This window comes from Ictidomys tridecemlineatus, chromosome 10 (assembly GCF_052094955.1).
Source record: "Ictidomys tridecemlineatus isolate mIctTri1 chromosome 10, mIctTri1.hap1, whole genome shotgun sequence".
Lineage (NCBI taxonomy): Eukaryota > Metazoa > Chordata > Mammalia > Rodentia > Sciuridae > Ictidomys > Ictidomys tridecemlineatus.
In genome coordinates this window covers 121458488-121474368 of record NC_135486.1, presented here as the reverse complement: position 1 = coordinate 121474368, position 15881 = coordinate 121458488, and the positions used below count along the sequence as shown (strand labels likewise).

Genomic DNA, 15881 nt, shown 5'->3' with positions numbered 1-15881 from the left:
TGTCTTCTCAGTGCCGCTAGGGCAGGACCCCTCTGGAATGAGCATCTTTAACAAAGAAGGGAGAGAGGAACTCCATAGGTTTCATGGCTGGTTTGGGGTGTGGGGGGGTCTAGTTTCTATGACCCACCTTGGGGGAAGAGGAATTCTGGTGGCTATGACTCACTTTTGGGGAGAAAGATAGTGGGAGACCCACATCTAGACAAAGCAGGACAGAGACTTTGCTTTGAAGGCTACTTCTGAGCCATCTGATCTCCTTGGTTGAAGTACTTAGCAGCAAACATTGCCATACTTTGGGGTGTCACCTTCTGAGTGCCAACACCAGCACCTTCAACACACACATCTGAAAGTCAGTTTGGAAGCCTCACTCAGGCTGAGCTGGGAAGGCTGAGATGATGGGCTCGGTACCCGGGAGTCTGACTCCCGAGCTTGTGCATATTTGGAGATGGGAAAGACAAAAAGGAAAGTGGAGGAAACAGACTTCAGAGATGGAGATGAGAGGGATCCAGGCAAGACCAACTTGGGAGAGCTGGCTTCTCTCCCTGATTTTAACACTAGGCTCCAGGAGCCTGTAGCGCTTACACCCTGAGCTCCGCCTTCAGGGCCAGCTCCTGCCACAGCTCCAGAGTCCCACCCGGAGCTCAGGCAGCCACTCTTGTCTTTCACCTCTTCCATGCTCAACTCCAACCAAGCACCTTCTCCGGGTGCCGCCTCTCTTCCTGCACAGTGTAGAGCTTCCCACCAGCTCTCAGTTCCTCCTCTACCCTCTTGGAGTTCATGGTCACTCATTTATTTCAAGCACACTTCTAATAGCGACCGACCTCCTCACACATGCGTATATACACGTGCTCCCACCTGCCCTGCCACGCCCTGCCAGGCAATACCGAGGGCTCAATCACCCTTCTCTCCAACTGAGGCACCCAGGGAAACCCAGGGCACTCAGGGAAACCCAGAGCACACCAGAGCTTGAGGACATTACCCATAGGCGGTGTCTAACTTTAGCTGGGCTCTTCATTCTGCTCAAAGGCAAATTCCGTGTCCAGTTTGTGTCCCCAGAAGTGCCCGGGAAGACTTCAGAAATGTGTGAGGACTTCTCAATAAGATACCAAAAATTATGTGTGTGGCTATCTGGGAATTTTTCTGGGGGTGGGGGGAACCTATAACTTTCATTAGATTCTCAATGTGGTCTATGACCCTAAAAATTAAAGAACACCCACACCTATGTATCTGAGGGTGCTTCTTCTTAGACACACACATACACAACAAAACTCTCAGAGGCTCAAGTCCCTTAGGTGAAATGTAGCATTTGCATAGGTCATTTATACCCAATGCAATGTAAACGCTATGGAAATATTGTGTAGGGAATAACAAGAAAGAAGTCAGCGCCTGTTCAGAAAGGATGCAATTTTTTAAATAAAATTTTTGATCTGCCTTTAGTTGGATCTGAGGATCAGGGAGAGTGGTTTATACAAGAACATAATCAGTTAAATATTTTTCATATGCCAGCTGCTTCTGAAAACAGTGGAACAAGGTACCCAAGGCTGATGGAACTATCAGGTTGCCTTCAGATCCTGGTGGAGGACTCAGATCCTGGTGGAGGACTCAGGGTGTGGATGGAGGTCAGATTGGTAGGAAGGAGCTGAATGTAATAGGTTCTTCCAGCTGAGTGACTGACTCCCCAGACCTGGCAGGAGCACACGGAGCCACTTACCTGACATCCTCGCAGATCACAGACAGGTTTAGAGTCTGCACCATCCTGACCTTGAGGCTCCCAAAAGGCTGGGTGACCTGCCTCAAGCTGTAGCGCCATCTGTCTGCATGTGATTTGCTCCAGTCCAGCTAGAGAAAGAACTCAGGGCTCTGTGACCTGCTCACCCAGAGGTCTGGGTCTGCCCCCATCTCTGTCACCAAGGAGCAGATCAGTTTTTGACTTTAAAGTTAGAATTTTATCTTGGATGCCTCCAGAATTTTTTCCCCAGTCATAAAACATGGTGGAACGACAAACGCTCTTTGAAGAGACTGGTTTGTTGGCTTGCTTGCCTTCTGCTCTAGCAAGCTGGAAAGGAACTCACTGTACCTGTCCAGAGTCACGGAGGGATTTGATTCCAAACACATCTTTACTCTTCAACTACGGTTCACTCTGCTCACTGTTGGTTTGTTAAAAACTTCTTGCACCTCACACTAGTCTACCAGAGGGGCCAAAAGACTTGCAAGTTCACCAAGAAAAACTGGAGTTCATTGCCTTTCAGAGGTTTCAACAGTCCACTTACTTCTGCCAGAAGCAAGGGACAAGGTCTCTCATGGAACCCTGAGTTCTGTGGTAGAGGAGTTATTTTAAAGACAGTAAAAAGGCACAAATCCACTTCCCCACTTCAGGTAATGGTGGTGGGGGGAGCTAAGAGGGGAGACAAATTGTGTGCTCATGGTCTCTGCAAGGCATTGTGTATGCTTCTCACCAGTGAAGTCCTGTGTGACTGTGGGCAAATTACCTAACTTCTCTGGGTAAACATCAATAACACTCATACATAAAGCTATCTCCTGAATGACAAGGATAAACAGGCAAATATGTGCACATCACCTAGCTCAGTGCTGGGCATACAGTAAGCACCACAGAAACAAACCAAGGCCACTCAAATGGGAACAAACACAGGCTGTTTATTCAGGGCTTGGTATTGCAAGGGGGTGGTTCACCATCATTTGTGCTGGACAGAAGCTCAAGGGCACACAGAGGGGAGGGAGCATTTATCGTGGAAAAACAGAGGGTTTCGCGTGTGCTCTGATTGGAGGCTGATGGCCTGGGGAAGCCAGAGGTAGGCTAACCAGAAAGGTTAACCGTGTGACTAGTTGGGGGAGTTGGTTAGGCTTGCTTTGGTCGATCCTGGGGAGGAAGCAGGGCATCCAGAAGCTCATGGCAGGGCCTGGCTGTTACAACAGAATGCTGGGAGGTTACGGATTGGCTTTCTGGGCGGATTGATGCAGGGTTGGAAAGTGAGGTCCTATCATCTTTGGTCTGGCCATTGTTTGTATTTCAGCCTCTCAGTACTCAATAAATATTGGGCATTGCTATTGCCGTTAAAATCACCATCCCTGAGGAAGCCTAGGCATTGGGGGAAACAGGAATCAGCACCAGGTCCCCCATCCAGGCCACACCTCTTGCCCCAGGCTCACCAGCAGCTCATCAGAGGGTGGGCACACAGCACCCACTGGAAAGCAGGCAGCAGACACAGAACCTCTGTGATCTAATAGACACAATTCATACCCACAGTCCCACGTGTACACAAGTCCTAAATAAATATGCACACGAAAGCACACTGTTCCACATCTTTTCCCAACAGTCCACCCTGAAAAAGCAATCAGCAGCTCTCTGCCTGCCAAGTGCACACCAGCCCTGGGGCTGAACTTGACCCAAGGCTTCTCTCTGCTGTTGGATCACCTCTAAAACTCAAGAGTCTAAAGTTCCAGTTCAGCCACCAGCTCCTCCATGGAAGCCCCATCAAAAGAGTTCTTAATCTGGGCACCTTTTTAATCAACAGATCATCCACAGATTGATCTGCCAATCCGTGAAGTGTCTATTCAATGACTTAGTCATTAAACATTTATTGAGTGCTTGCAGTGTACCATTCTGTGCAGAGCACAGAGACAGATATTCTCTGCACACTTGGAGCTTATTGTCTAGGAGGAGAGGGAAATAGCAAATAAAGCACAACACCAAAGTTATTACATTCTTGTTGGGAGAAACAATGTGACCTACCCCTGGGGATGGTGAGCTGGGCCTGTCCCACCTTGTCTTGCTTATGCACAGAGTCACGGCCCTTGGGGAACCAGTCGAGCCGTCTGCCCTAGCACATGCCCTCTCTCTCCTTCTGTCTCTGTGCCCATCTTTTCACTTACAGCCCCCAGATGACACCCCGGGTGCTGCCTGGCCTGCAACGCTCTCCTGAAATGTAGCTCAGCTGAAGCCTCTCATTGATGTGTGCATCTTTTCTTGATTTAGTAAACGTTTGTAGAACCCTGAGACTGTCTTTGTATGCTGTAAGTGAAAATGAGCCATCAGCGAGCAGGAGGAGCCTCCCAAGGCCTGCAGCACCTGGTCACTGTCACTTGCTCCTGGGGAAGAGCAGGGATGGGGGCTGAGCTGGCTTTGGGTACATGGAGGAGAGGCAGGGGTGAGCTTTCCCTGCACAACATCACCACCACTACGTGAGACTGACACTGCTCAGAGGACTCAGGCCCCAGTGGACCAGGCAGCTGGCAAAGGCAGGGGACAACCAGGGGCTCAGGGAGGCATGATTTGTGAAAGGGCCAGAAGGCTCCAGAAGGCTTCCACACTCAGTCCCACACCGGAACTGCCCTGCCCAACCAGTCCTGGTCCTGCCCATCAAGTCGTGCTCCCAGCTGGCCAGAAAAAGGATGGGTACTCGGGGAGGTGGGGGTGAGCTCGAGGCATTTATTAGGCCCTGATTCCATCCTCTCTCTGAAGTCTAGAACCCATCTCTGGGTGTTTTGGATGGAGTTTCATTTGCCCACAACCTGCCATGCGGATGTGAGTTCATGAGCCCCATGTTGCTTTCCTCATTTTATATTTGCTGGAACGACTTCTGTGTAAAGGTTGGTGGCTTGGGTTCAAGACTGGCTACCTGGGGGTGTCACAGAGCCTCTGGAGGGTGGCCTTTGCAACCACAGCTTCTTGGGTTGTTTTGCTGAATGGGAAGCTTGATTGGAGAAAAGGCCCAGTGACAGTTCACTTGAACAGCCCGAGCTCTCTGCCAGGACTATGGGAATGAGCAGGGCTTCTGGGGTCCCCACAGTGCAGGTGACTTTCAGGGATGAATGGAAATCCTTGGGGTTGTGCCTTGGCCAGCATTAGCTTACTTCATGGCCAAGGACAAGTAAATGGACTGTCCCCAGACCCTCAGCCTCCTTGGTTGTCACCCATGTCCCCTCACCTCTGGTTACCGTCAATGGTTTTTGGTGTCTCCATCCTTCTTTTTTAACATTTCTTCTCAACCAGGGATATGGGTTCTCATGTGATTTTTTTCAATTGCTATTGTGAAAAATCCCTGGCCACCTGGTGTCCTAAAACAGCACAGCTTTCCTATCTTACAGTTCTGGAGGACAGAAGTCTGGCATGGACCTCTCTGGGTTAAGATCAAAGCACTGACAGGGCCACATGCCCTTCTGGGGGTCCTCTGGGTCTGGGCTGGTCTGTTTCTGTGGCTGTGGCGGAGTGGCCAGGTGGCTTGCAAGGAGTCGAGGACTGTGCAGCTCATGCCTCTGAGGCTGGGAGTCCTTCCATGGAGGGGCACATCTTGGGCTCTTCCTTGCTGGAGACCCTCTCAGACCTCAAAGGTAGTAAAGGGTGCCACATAGCAAGAGGGTCACATCCAAGAGACAGAGTCAAACTGACTTTTATGACAAACCCACTCTTAAGATAGCCCACTAATCCCTTAACCTGCAAATGGCTTAATCCTTCAGGAGGAAAAGCACTCCTGCCCTAATCACCTTTAATGTGCAATCCCTGCACCTGATCCCGTATCTTAATGCCTGTTTTCAGCCAGGATTAAATTTCACCATCAGTTTTTAGAGCTTCCCAGTTTGCTTGGATCATGGCGCTTCCTTGGTCTCCGAAGCCAGCAGCGTTAGGCTGAGTTCTTCTCATGCTGCCATCTTTCTGGTTCTCCAGCCGCAGTCTGAAAAGATCGTCCACTTATAAGAACTCTCAGGAGTAGACTGGGCCCACCTGGAAAATATAGACCGATTTCCCATCTTAAGGTCTTTAATTTTAATCACATCTGTAAAGTCCCTTTGTTCACGTAAGAGGATCTGTCCATAGGTTCTGAGGATTAGGGTGAGGACATCTTTGGTGGGGTTGTAGGTGGGGGTATAATTCTGCCTAATCCCATCCTGCAATGTCCCAGGTGATGCCAAAGCACGACACTTTGTAGCCGATTTTGCATAAGAGAACAGAGAGCGGGAATCTCAGTGGAGAGTGGGGTAAGGTAAAACCCAGTGTGAGGTGAACCCAAAATTCCTTGGCCCTTCCCTGTCATGGGGAGTTCCTAACTGCCATTTTACTTCCTGACCCAGGGCCCAAGAAGAATCCTACCACCCACCCCAAAAGCAGTATTTCCCAAACACCGGTCACTTACCTTCCAAGTCAGTTAGCTGCCATCAAAGCCTGAGACCTGATAGACTCCTTTCCCAGGCTCCCTTGCAGCCAGGTGTGAGTTCTGCGATAAGTTTTGCTCAAATATGAGCTGGAGAGCAAGTACCGCCTCTGGGGGAGGGACCGTCAGAGCTCCCGGGGCCTCTTCGTGCTGTTCCTTGCCCCTCTCCGTGCACTAGAACCTGAAGGCATCAACCTGGGCATTGCTATGCACATGATGACAATGAGACACAGGGACCCTGGGGCCCAGAAACACCACATGCAGGAAAATTACCTGCTAACCTGAGGTACCTATCCTCCATCAAGAAAATACTCAAGTACTGGATACCACTGAATCTGGGAGATCTGTTGCAGCAGCTCAGCCTTCCCAGTTGGGTGTACTCACCTCTCAATGTTTAAGTATCAACTGTATTATCATTTACATATTTTTTAAACAAACTCACTTCTCTTTTTAATTAGCTAAAATTTAAATACTAATATTTACAAAATAATCAACAACTTTCATGAGGTGCAATCCCTGCGTGCTCTTAACATTAACGTTTCAACTTACCGTTTCACATGCATTCGCTCATTTTGGTCCACATAGGCATCTTATGAGGTAGGGGCCATTATTATCATGCCCATGTAACAAATGAGACACAGACATGATCAGTAACTTGCTGAGGTTCCACAGCTGATGAGCAGAGGAGCCACAGTGGCCCTCATGTCAGGTTTTCAGTCTGTCTGGGGTCCATAGACTCTGAGCCGAGGTAGACTATATGTGGTCACTGTGCAAATTAAGTGCTTCAGTGTCCCTCCCCAAAGCACCTGATTCCATCAGGGGTGTGGGCACCACACTTTGGCCAATGAGTCCTAGAGCAACCTGAAGAGGGCCTTGCCAGTGGCCACTTTTGATCTCCACCATGCACAGGAGCTCCACTCCCAGGGAGAGGGCAGAGGATGGAGTGGCCTGCGGGGTGCAGGAGGGGCTGGGACCACTCAGGGGGCATGTCCACAGAGTGCTGGGGGAGGTGGGTGGGAGCACCTGGCAGGTGATGGAGGAGGCCCTGGCAGGCAGGGGGACCCTAGTCTCCAAGGACCAGTAACAGGTGATGAGTGGCAGATCACCCAGGAGCAGGAGATACACAGAGGTGGCTCTGTCTTTAGGTCATAGAGGGGCCCACAGGTTGGGGTACAGGGGTCTAACTGTTTTCCTGGGACAGGGTACCGACTAGAAAAAAGATAGCACTTCTCAAGCGGCGCCCAGGTGGAGGACTGAGCCAGGGGACAAGGGACCTGGAAGAGAACCAGGATGAAAGGAGGGGCCTTGAACCTGGCCATGGAGTCCGAGTGGCATTCGCCCCACCCCCACCCCATGCCGTCTCACCTGACGCCGAGTCCTGGCATTATTACATCTGATCTCTCTGCATCCCGGCCTCCAGGGACCCAGCTCAGGGCCAGGCTGCTCCAGGCCAGGGGTGGGGTGATCCTGGGTATGGATGGATGCTAGGAGACATCAGGCATCTATGCAGGGGGAGAGGGGTTCTTTGAAGAAAGCAGGGGACAGAGCCTGACACACAGCTTCTTGGATGAAAATGACAACAGACACCACCCTGGTTTGGACTGAGATCAGAGAGCAGGACAAGAAGCCTCCCCTCCTCTCTCCCATCACAGACTGCTGTATTATTCAACCACTTTCAGGATGTCATTACGAAATTCACAAATGACATCTCTTCTTATTGATCTCTCAACAAGAAGGTTGAAGGTATCTTACGGCACAAAAGGAAAGAGGGGCAGCAGAACAAAGAGGGGACGTCCAGGAAGACGTGGCCAGATCCAAGCTCCTTGTGCACCCCAGGCAGGGGAGGCCACCGTTTCTGCGCCAGAGCGATCAATAAGCTCATCCATGCACATTAGCAAATTAGGCGAATAAATAAATTATACTCAAGTGCTCTTTTCTGCTTCGTACTCAGAAGATGGCTTTCCCTGTGGTGAAATGAGGGAGACAGGATCCCATCTTCTTCATCCCAGGCCAGGACGCAGGCTTTCCTCATTTCCTTTCCAGCCCTAGGTAGGTCGAGGAATTCGCAGATGGCTCATTCATGGAGACTGTGAAGGGGACAACGAGGGCCCATGATTCCTCACCAGATGGGCCCTTTGCATGTCCATGAGGTACGTACCATGTGCTTGCCTGTGTGTGAGTCTGCATGTGTGTGTGTGTGTGTGTGTGCAAAATCTCCCCCAGCTCCCTAAAGCCTGCATCCTATGGACATGCCCTCTGCGTTTGGGGATGCTCCCCTCAACAGCCACGTTGACCTAGTGATCTGCTCACCATCCTGCAACTCCAAGGACTGTGAGACACACAGAGTACACATCTGCTCTCCGTGTTGGTGGGAGACCCTCCCAACAAGCACTGGCTGGAGAGGGGGGAGTTCATGAACTGAGGAAATCAGCTCGCGGTCTCTGGTCTGGATGGGTCAGGAGGCATGGCCCACAGTGGCCCTCATGTCTGTTCTTCAGCCTGAAATGTGAGCAGGTCCACAGGAATCTGGTTTGTATCTTCCATTGTGTATACAGAAATTTATTCCTATAAAGAGAAATAAAAGAGATACTTGAATTCGATAGGAAGAGAAAGCCTCTTTGTGCCCAATACACACGAGCATATATAGGAGAATTTCTTTATAGCCAGTCATAAAACCAACATCAAAACACCTGCCCTGTGCCTTCCAGAGCCGTAATAGCAACACTAAGCTTAGGATATTCACGTTTCAGTGCAGGCCCACAAAAGCATGCCAGCTGACATTTTCTGAGTTCAGAAGCCTCTGATTTTCCATTATTATCCGCCACTTTCAAGTAACTCGGTTTTACACTGAGCATAATAAATGCAATTTTATATAGAACCACTGAACCACTCGCCGTCCCTCCGTCTTCACCATCCACACCACAGTGGTGGGTGGTCGAGGGACTTCATGGGGTACAAACTCCATCCTGTTCTCCTGAACAGCCACCAAAGTCTTCCTGAGCAAACACCAAGGCTTCTGATTTGCCCTCCTGCCAAAAGTTTGGGTCACATCTCCACAAGTAACTCCCTAGCCTACTCGACATCTTTAGAAAGTTTGTGGCTGATGTATTGGCCCAGACAGGGTTGTGCTTTCCTACTGTTTTCCAAATTCAGCTTCTTCAAGGTGTAATTTATGTAACATAAGGTGCACCTGTCCTAAGAGTGTATTTCAATGATGTTTCACCAACATGTGCTGCTATAGTTTGGAGCTGATGCATTCCCCCAGAGGCAGCCTGTGGTGCTTTTGGGAGATGGTGGAGCTTGTGAGAGTGGGGCCTGGCAGGAGGAAGTTGGATGGTACATTGGGTTTGGGTGTGCTCTTGGAGGGGATGTTGGGACCCAGCCCGTTTGCATCTCTCTCTGCTTCCTGGCTGCCAGGAGGTGAACAGGACTTCTGCACACACTCTGCCGTGAGCTACTATGTTGCCACAGAGGTGAAGCAACAGGGCCCAGAGACCATGGGACTGAAGCCTCTGAAACCATGATCTGAAATAAACCTTTTCTCTTATTAAACTGATTGTCTCAGGCATTCTGAAATAGCAACAGAAAACTGACTAACACATATGTGTCCCTGAAACATCAAGGTAACAACTGCCACTCTCAAAGTAGAGAACATTCATATCACCCCAAAAAGTTCCCTTGTGACCCTCTGTCATCAGTGTCTCCCAAAATTCCAATCCTACGAAAAACTGATTTGTTTTCTATAGAAACAGAATTATACAAATAAGTAGTTTTTCTTATCTGGTTTCTTTCAATTTCAATGATTAGCCTAGGCCTCATTCATATCGCAGCATGAATCGATAATTTTTTCTTTTTCTCATGCTAAAAAATACTCACACCCTGTCTCACTATAGGAGGACATTCCAGTTTCTTTCTCTAGTCCATATTGATGGACACACGTAAGCTTCGCTTTTGCCAGTGTAAGTAAAAATGCCGTGGATGGTCTCCACAGCCTCTGTGTGCACGTGTGTCAGTCCCATGAGTAGTGACAGGCATGGGATTGCTGGAAGCCCACATGTGCAGTGTCATGAGAAGCTGCCCAGCTCCTCACTAGTGCCTGCTGCCACCAGCCAGCTCCATCTCAGCTGTTTTCGTGGGTATGGGATGGTATATCTTTGTGGCTTTAATTTGCATTTTCCCTGGTGACGAATGGTCACAGACATTTCCCCGTGTTTGAAGGTCATTCGTAGATCTCCTTTCAGGAAAGGCCTGTTAGCGCTTCTCTCCTGATTCTGAGTGAAGGGTGATGTGCCGAGTCGTGGGAGCCCTTTCTGCATCTCCACAGGAGAGCCGCCTTCCGTTGCAGTGGCCTGTAGGAGGAGTGACTGGACCTGTCCCCCAGCAGAGCCCGTGATCCTAGTGACCAGAGCCCACTGGTCCACGTGGACAGGAGAGGCTCGTGGACGGGGCTAGCATTGGCTGCGCTTAGTTCTGTCTCTCTGCTTTGTTCCCAAGAGCAAAGAGTTCCGGTCTGGAAATCTTCTTCCCATTCTTTTAAATCTGACTTCTGAACATGGCAGGAAGGTAGAAAGGGAAGAAGAGAAGAAAGCAAAGGATACTTCGGGAAGTTATTAGCCACCTGGGACTCCCACCAGGACTAGATAAGGCTACAATAGTCACGCAGGTAATGAATTAAACATCCCTTGACCGGGGCCAACGTCCCGCCTTTTAAGTCCTACTGAGTGTGGAAATGGAGTGTCTGTCCAGATACCCACGGGTCTTCAAGGAGAATCCTTGCTTCATTCCTTCATCATCCCCACCCACTGCCAGTCTCCTCTACCCCCTCCATCAAAAAACAGGTACAACCATCAAAGGTGGACACAGAAGTCTAAAGACACCCCGGGTTGTGGGGCAGCAGACAGGCTGGTGCATATGCATCACGGAGTGTGGCTTTGGTGCCAGACACGCGAGGGTCCCCAGCTCCGAGCAGCAGAAGGACGTGTGTCCTCTTGCAGAGCATCTGGCCAAGCTCGTTGTACTCTGCCGAGCTACAGAGGAGATGGGGCTGTGGAGACAACAGCTCCGGAAAGAGGATTGACATATTCGGAGACCTCAATTTTATTCTAATTAAATCAATCCCAGGATCGAGTTGGGATGGGAAGGGGAAGGAGAGCAGCCAGGGAGGTGAGGGACGCTGTGAGACCCAGGAGGGACGGCAGGTGAGGTCTCCTCCCTGGGCTGTCTGGCCTGGCTTCAGCTTTCCGTCTCAGCCCTCTCTGACGGTGCCAAGCAGAGAAAATGAGGAGAACAGTCAGGAGGTCTGTCTTGCAGAGAGGTGGGAAGAAGGTGTCGATTCAGGGTCACTGTATCACTCATCAGCAGCTTCCTGGTTCCAAGTCATTAAGCCCCAAGAGCCCCGTTGGCCTCCAGCAGGACTTTGTCACCTCCCTCCTACAAACACAACTGCTCCTTTTGCAAAATGCTCCCTCCTGTGCTGCAGAGCCCCAGGGCCAGGGAGAGGATGTCACAGAGAAGAGAGTGCTGATGTAGAACTGTCCCCACCTGTCATCAGTCGGGTCTGGCCCTCACCTATGACTAGGCACAGGTGCAAAACTCATCTCAGAGGTGCCCCAGAAACCAGCAGAGGGGCTCCTCCGTTTACAGAGCAGGAAACTGAGGCTGAAAGGGCTTGTACCTTGTCCAAGGTCAGCAGTAACGGGAAGAGTCAGGATCAAACCCGTGGGGTGTCCAGTTCAAAGGCAAAAAAAAAAAAAACAGTCAATTGCTGGCTCGATGTCAGATTAACTGACTGAAAAGAATCTTCCTTTTTTCCAGAAATAAACTCATAAAGAACAAAAGGGTTTCAGGAGTCTTCACAGCCCCTGCCGTGAAGAGGCAGAAGGAGCAAGGCGAGGATCCGGGACCTGGGTACGAACAGGCAGCCTCCTTCCAGGTCCCGAATTTGAGAAATTCCTCAAGTGTCTCTGCTTCAAATTGAATAAATTTTCCAATTTCCTCCTTAAGGTAATTTTTTAAACTACCGATCTTTATAGGCTTGAGCATGTGAAAAGCCGACTTCTGTATGTCTTTTTAATTAGATCCTTTACATGATAATTAAAATCTCTCTCTGCATCATAGCTATTCTTAAACTCTGCAGTAAGGCTCCTCTGGCTGCAAGTTAGCTGACCATCTGGAAGCAATAAACTATCTTAACCTTAAAATGCAAACTATCAGTTAGAGATCCCACAAATTAGACCTACTCCTCATTGCCTTAATGGGTAAATACCAGGGCTCCATCCATCATTCTGTCTCATCGGGAAGCCATGGAGTCTCGAGATGAACGGGGAAAGCCATCTTGCGGGGCCATCCTGACCAGGCCGCCCCTCCAGTGACCTGAGGCACACTGCATCCCAGAAGGAAGTCCCAAGGCTGTCCTTGGTAAACCTTTCCCAAGTTGATTGTTTGGGGGTGGGGACCAGGCCTGGCCTTGGATACTGGAGAGAGCTTGGAAAGCATCAGAAGACAGAGGGGAGAGGATCTGGAGGCGGCAGCTGAAGAGAGAATTGGGGAAGAGAGACGGTAAACCAGGAGGAGCGTGGGCGAGGGCAGAAGCCTTGGACGTGGTACCCAGGACCCCTTAGAGCTGGTTTTTACAGTGTTGGATAAACCTCGGGGCAGACCAGGTGCAGATGGATGACAGCTCTGGTCAAGTGTGACCACGGAGGTGTGATCAGTGTGGCCAGTGGCTCACACAGGTACTTCATTCAGGCTGCTGGTGGCCGCTCCTCGCAGAAATGGCGTCATTTCTAGAAAGACAGCCCACCCACGTAGAGACCACCCACGTAGAGCTGCTCACTTGGAGTCTGCTGTGGCAAAGGAGCTGGCCACCACCTCCTGCCCTTTGCAGGGCTGCAAACTCAGCCTGGCAGCAGCTTCAGAAGGAGGTAGGGGTGTCTCGGGGGTCCGAGAGGGGGCTTGTCCAGGGAAGGCGGAAGAGGGCGACCCAGAGCAGGCATCCCTGCAATGGAAGGGAGCACATTCCACTTTCTCTGCTTGGTGGAACCAAAATCAGGGAAGCTGTCTGTTATAGACCAAGCCCTGGCCATACTGTTTGGGTTCCTGGACTGGTCACTAGTAACAGCAGTCTGACTTCCATGAATCTGACTCGGGGACAGCAGGATCGATGGGTGGGCTGGCTACCAGAAATAATCGATTGTTTTTCTTGGACAGGCTGCCGCAGATGGTTCTGATTCTGCATAGGTCTTCCTCTGCCCATTTACATGCTCAATATCTCATGCTCAGTTTAATTCTCTATAGGTTTTAAAGGCCACAGAACATCATTGTTATTACCAAATGCAGTCAAATGTTCAGTTACCATCACAAGAGTGAATGTACAACCAGGATGGCATACAGTTAAGGGCATGAGTTCTGAGGTCAGACCACATGATTCCAGATGCTCCAACTTATTGGTTGTGAGATCTTGGACTAATAGCTTAACCTCTCTGTGCCTCAAGAGAAAACTCACCGGTGAGGACTTATTTTGAGGAATAAATGAGTTAATACACATGCAAAGTGCTGAGAAAACACACCACGTAGTAAGCACCAGATAAGTGTTTGCTTTTGTTAAAATTTAAATCAAAAAGCAACACTAGGATGCCTATCCCCCAAAGCCAAGGTTTACCAGGCACTGCTCCCTAGGAATGTCCACTACTCAACACACACACTTCAAAAAAGGCAAAGAAATCCAGGCAGCGTGGCACATACCTGTAGTCCCAGCTACTCCAGAGGCTGAGGCAGGAGGTTCACAGGTTCGAGTCCAGCCTGGGCAACTTAGAGACCCCCGTCTCAAAATAAAGAAGGACTGTGGATGTAGCTCAGGGCTAGAGCACCCTGGGCTCACTCCCTGTCCTGCAGCAACAAGAACAAGACAGAAACCACCACAAATGCATGAACAACAAAGAAAGATTCAACCTTGAAAGTTTAAAATCTAATACAAGTGGCTTCACAGGAAGCTAATAATACACAAAAATATATGTTCTTCCTAAAATGAATTCTACCAGCAACATCCAAATCTACAGCTTTTATCCCAAAGCTAATAACAAACAGCACTTTTCCTTCACATTATTTTAGGAAGCTGTGGGTTGAATACAAACCTCCGGTGAGTAGCAGATCCAGTTATTATTGTTTTTTAAATGCTTTAAAACAACTTAAAAATGTAACACACCGACAGAAATGTTTGCAAATCAAAAAAGGACAGGTTGTTTTTGTCATCGTTGTTCGTTTTTGTTTTTTTTAGCCACTGGTACAACCAACACCAGGTCAGGGATAGAACTTTAGCCCCCAGAAGGCCCCAGGTGACTTCCCATCTCTGTCCTCTCCACCCTCTCTATCCCTCGCTGCTGTGGAGGTCAAAGATAAGCAAAGCCAGACCCTAGACAAGTGGAACAGACAGATCTTAATACTATTGCCCATGAATCTGTACAGAGGAGACTGGGCCTTGGAAAGGGCCGGGTGAGGGTCAGGGAGGGAAAGAGGGGGACTCAGTAGCAGCAGGGAAGGGAACATTTGGAAAGGGTGGGTCAGGTAAGTGACTAGTCCAGCCCACTGCTGGCCAGCTGGAGGGTGGAGGGCTCCACACCTCCTGATGATTAGCGTCTCAGGTCCTTGAGAAAGACAGACCGCTGGCCCTCGTACCCCTGAGCTCTGCATCCCAGGATTCAACTAAATGCAGGCGGAAGTATTTGGGGGAGAAAAAAAAAACCTGCATCTCTACTGAATGTGTACAGACATTTTTCTTGTCCCTATTCCCTGAACAGCTCTGTGAAACAATTACTCCATAACATTTACATTGCATTAGATGCTGTAAGTGATCCAGAGGTGATGTGAATTCAGGCTCTGGGAGGGGCTGGGTGGGTTGCCTGCAAATCCTATGCCAGACGCTGACATCATCTAGTGGGTTCTGGCATCCGAGGGGGTCCAGGAAGCAGCCCTCTGGACCCCAAATGACTGTGTGCACCTCTCCCAGGGAGGGAGGAGTCACAGTGTTAAGTCTTTCTTAGTAAGTGCACTAAGAAAGTCTGACTCTTCCCATGGTCAGGCCTGGCCACAACCAAAGGGTAAAGTCTATTGGTCACCCTGGAGTTTTCTCAGGCAGCTGTGTTAGGGGCCAGGGAGGGAGGCAGCCCCGAGCTGCTGGAAGTTCTCAGTGTTTGTGGGGTTCCTGGTGTGGGGCAGGTTGACGCACTTACACAAGTCCAGGGGTAGAGGCTTCATCACATAGCCAACCAGGAGTGACGGTGAGAGACGGACACCTTGCCACCCGGATTTGATCAGTGCATGCTGTGTCCTCGATGAGATACCCCAAACACAAATATGTACAACAGCTACACATTAACAAAAAAATCTTAATATTTAAGGAAATGGAAATATTAACTACACTGATTTGACGATTGTATATGTATCAAATTATCATAAGGTGCCCCCTAAATTTGTACAATTAAAACAATAATTAAGGGAACCGAACGGACGAGGAAAACTTGGCTAAATTCCGGTCTCACTTGGATCTCAGTATGCCTCCCTCGTTTCTGTCTCTTTTATTACATACAAATGAAACCACACAGTAGACTTTCTTTGTCCTGGGTGTTTTCTTTTTCAATTTGTTTTTTTATTTCTGTTGGTTGGTTGGTTGGTTGATTGGTTGGTTTTTGGACTGCAGGTGGATCCCAGGGATGATTTACC

The 15881-nt window shown here is 49.5% G+C and overlaps 1 long non-coding RNA gene across 1 annotated transcript; it reads right to left on the bottom strand.

Moving 5' to 3' along the window:
- Nucleotides 1–2632: 2632 nt before the first annotated feature.
- Nucleotides 2633–14047, bottom strand: LOC120887386 (uncharacterized). The gene is made up of 4 exons (XR_005730615.2): nt 13908–14047; nt 8475–8729; nt 6147–8251; nt 2633–5737 (listed from the first exon to the last, which is right to left on the bottom strand). It is a non-coding gene; the product is annotated as an uncharacterized LOC120887386 (long non-coding RNA).
- Between the last annotated feature and the right edge of the window lie 1834 nt (nt 14048–15881).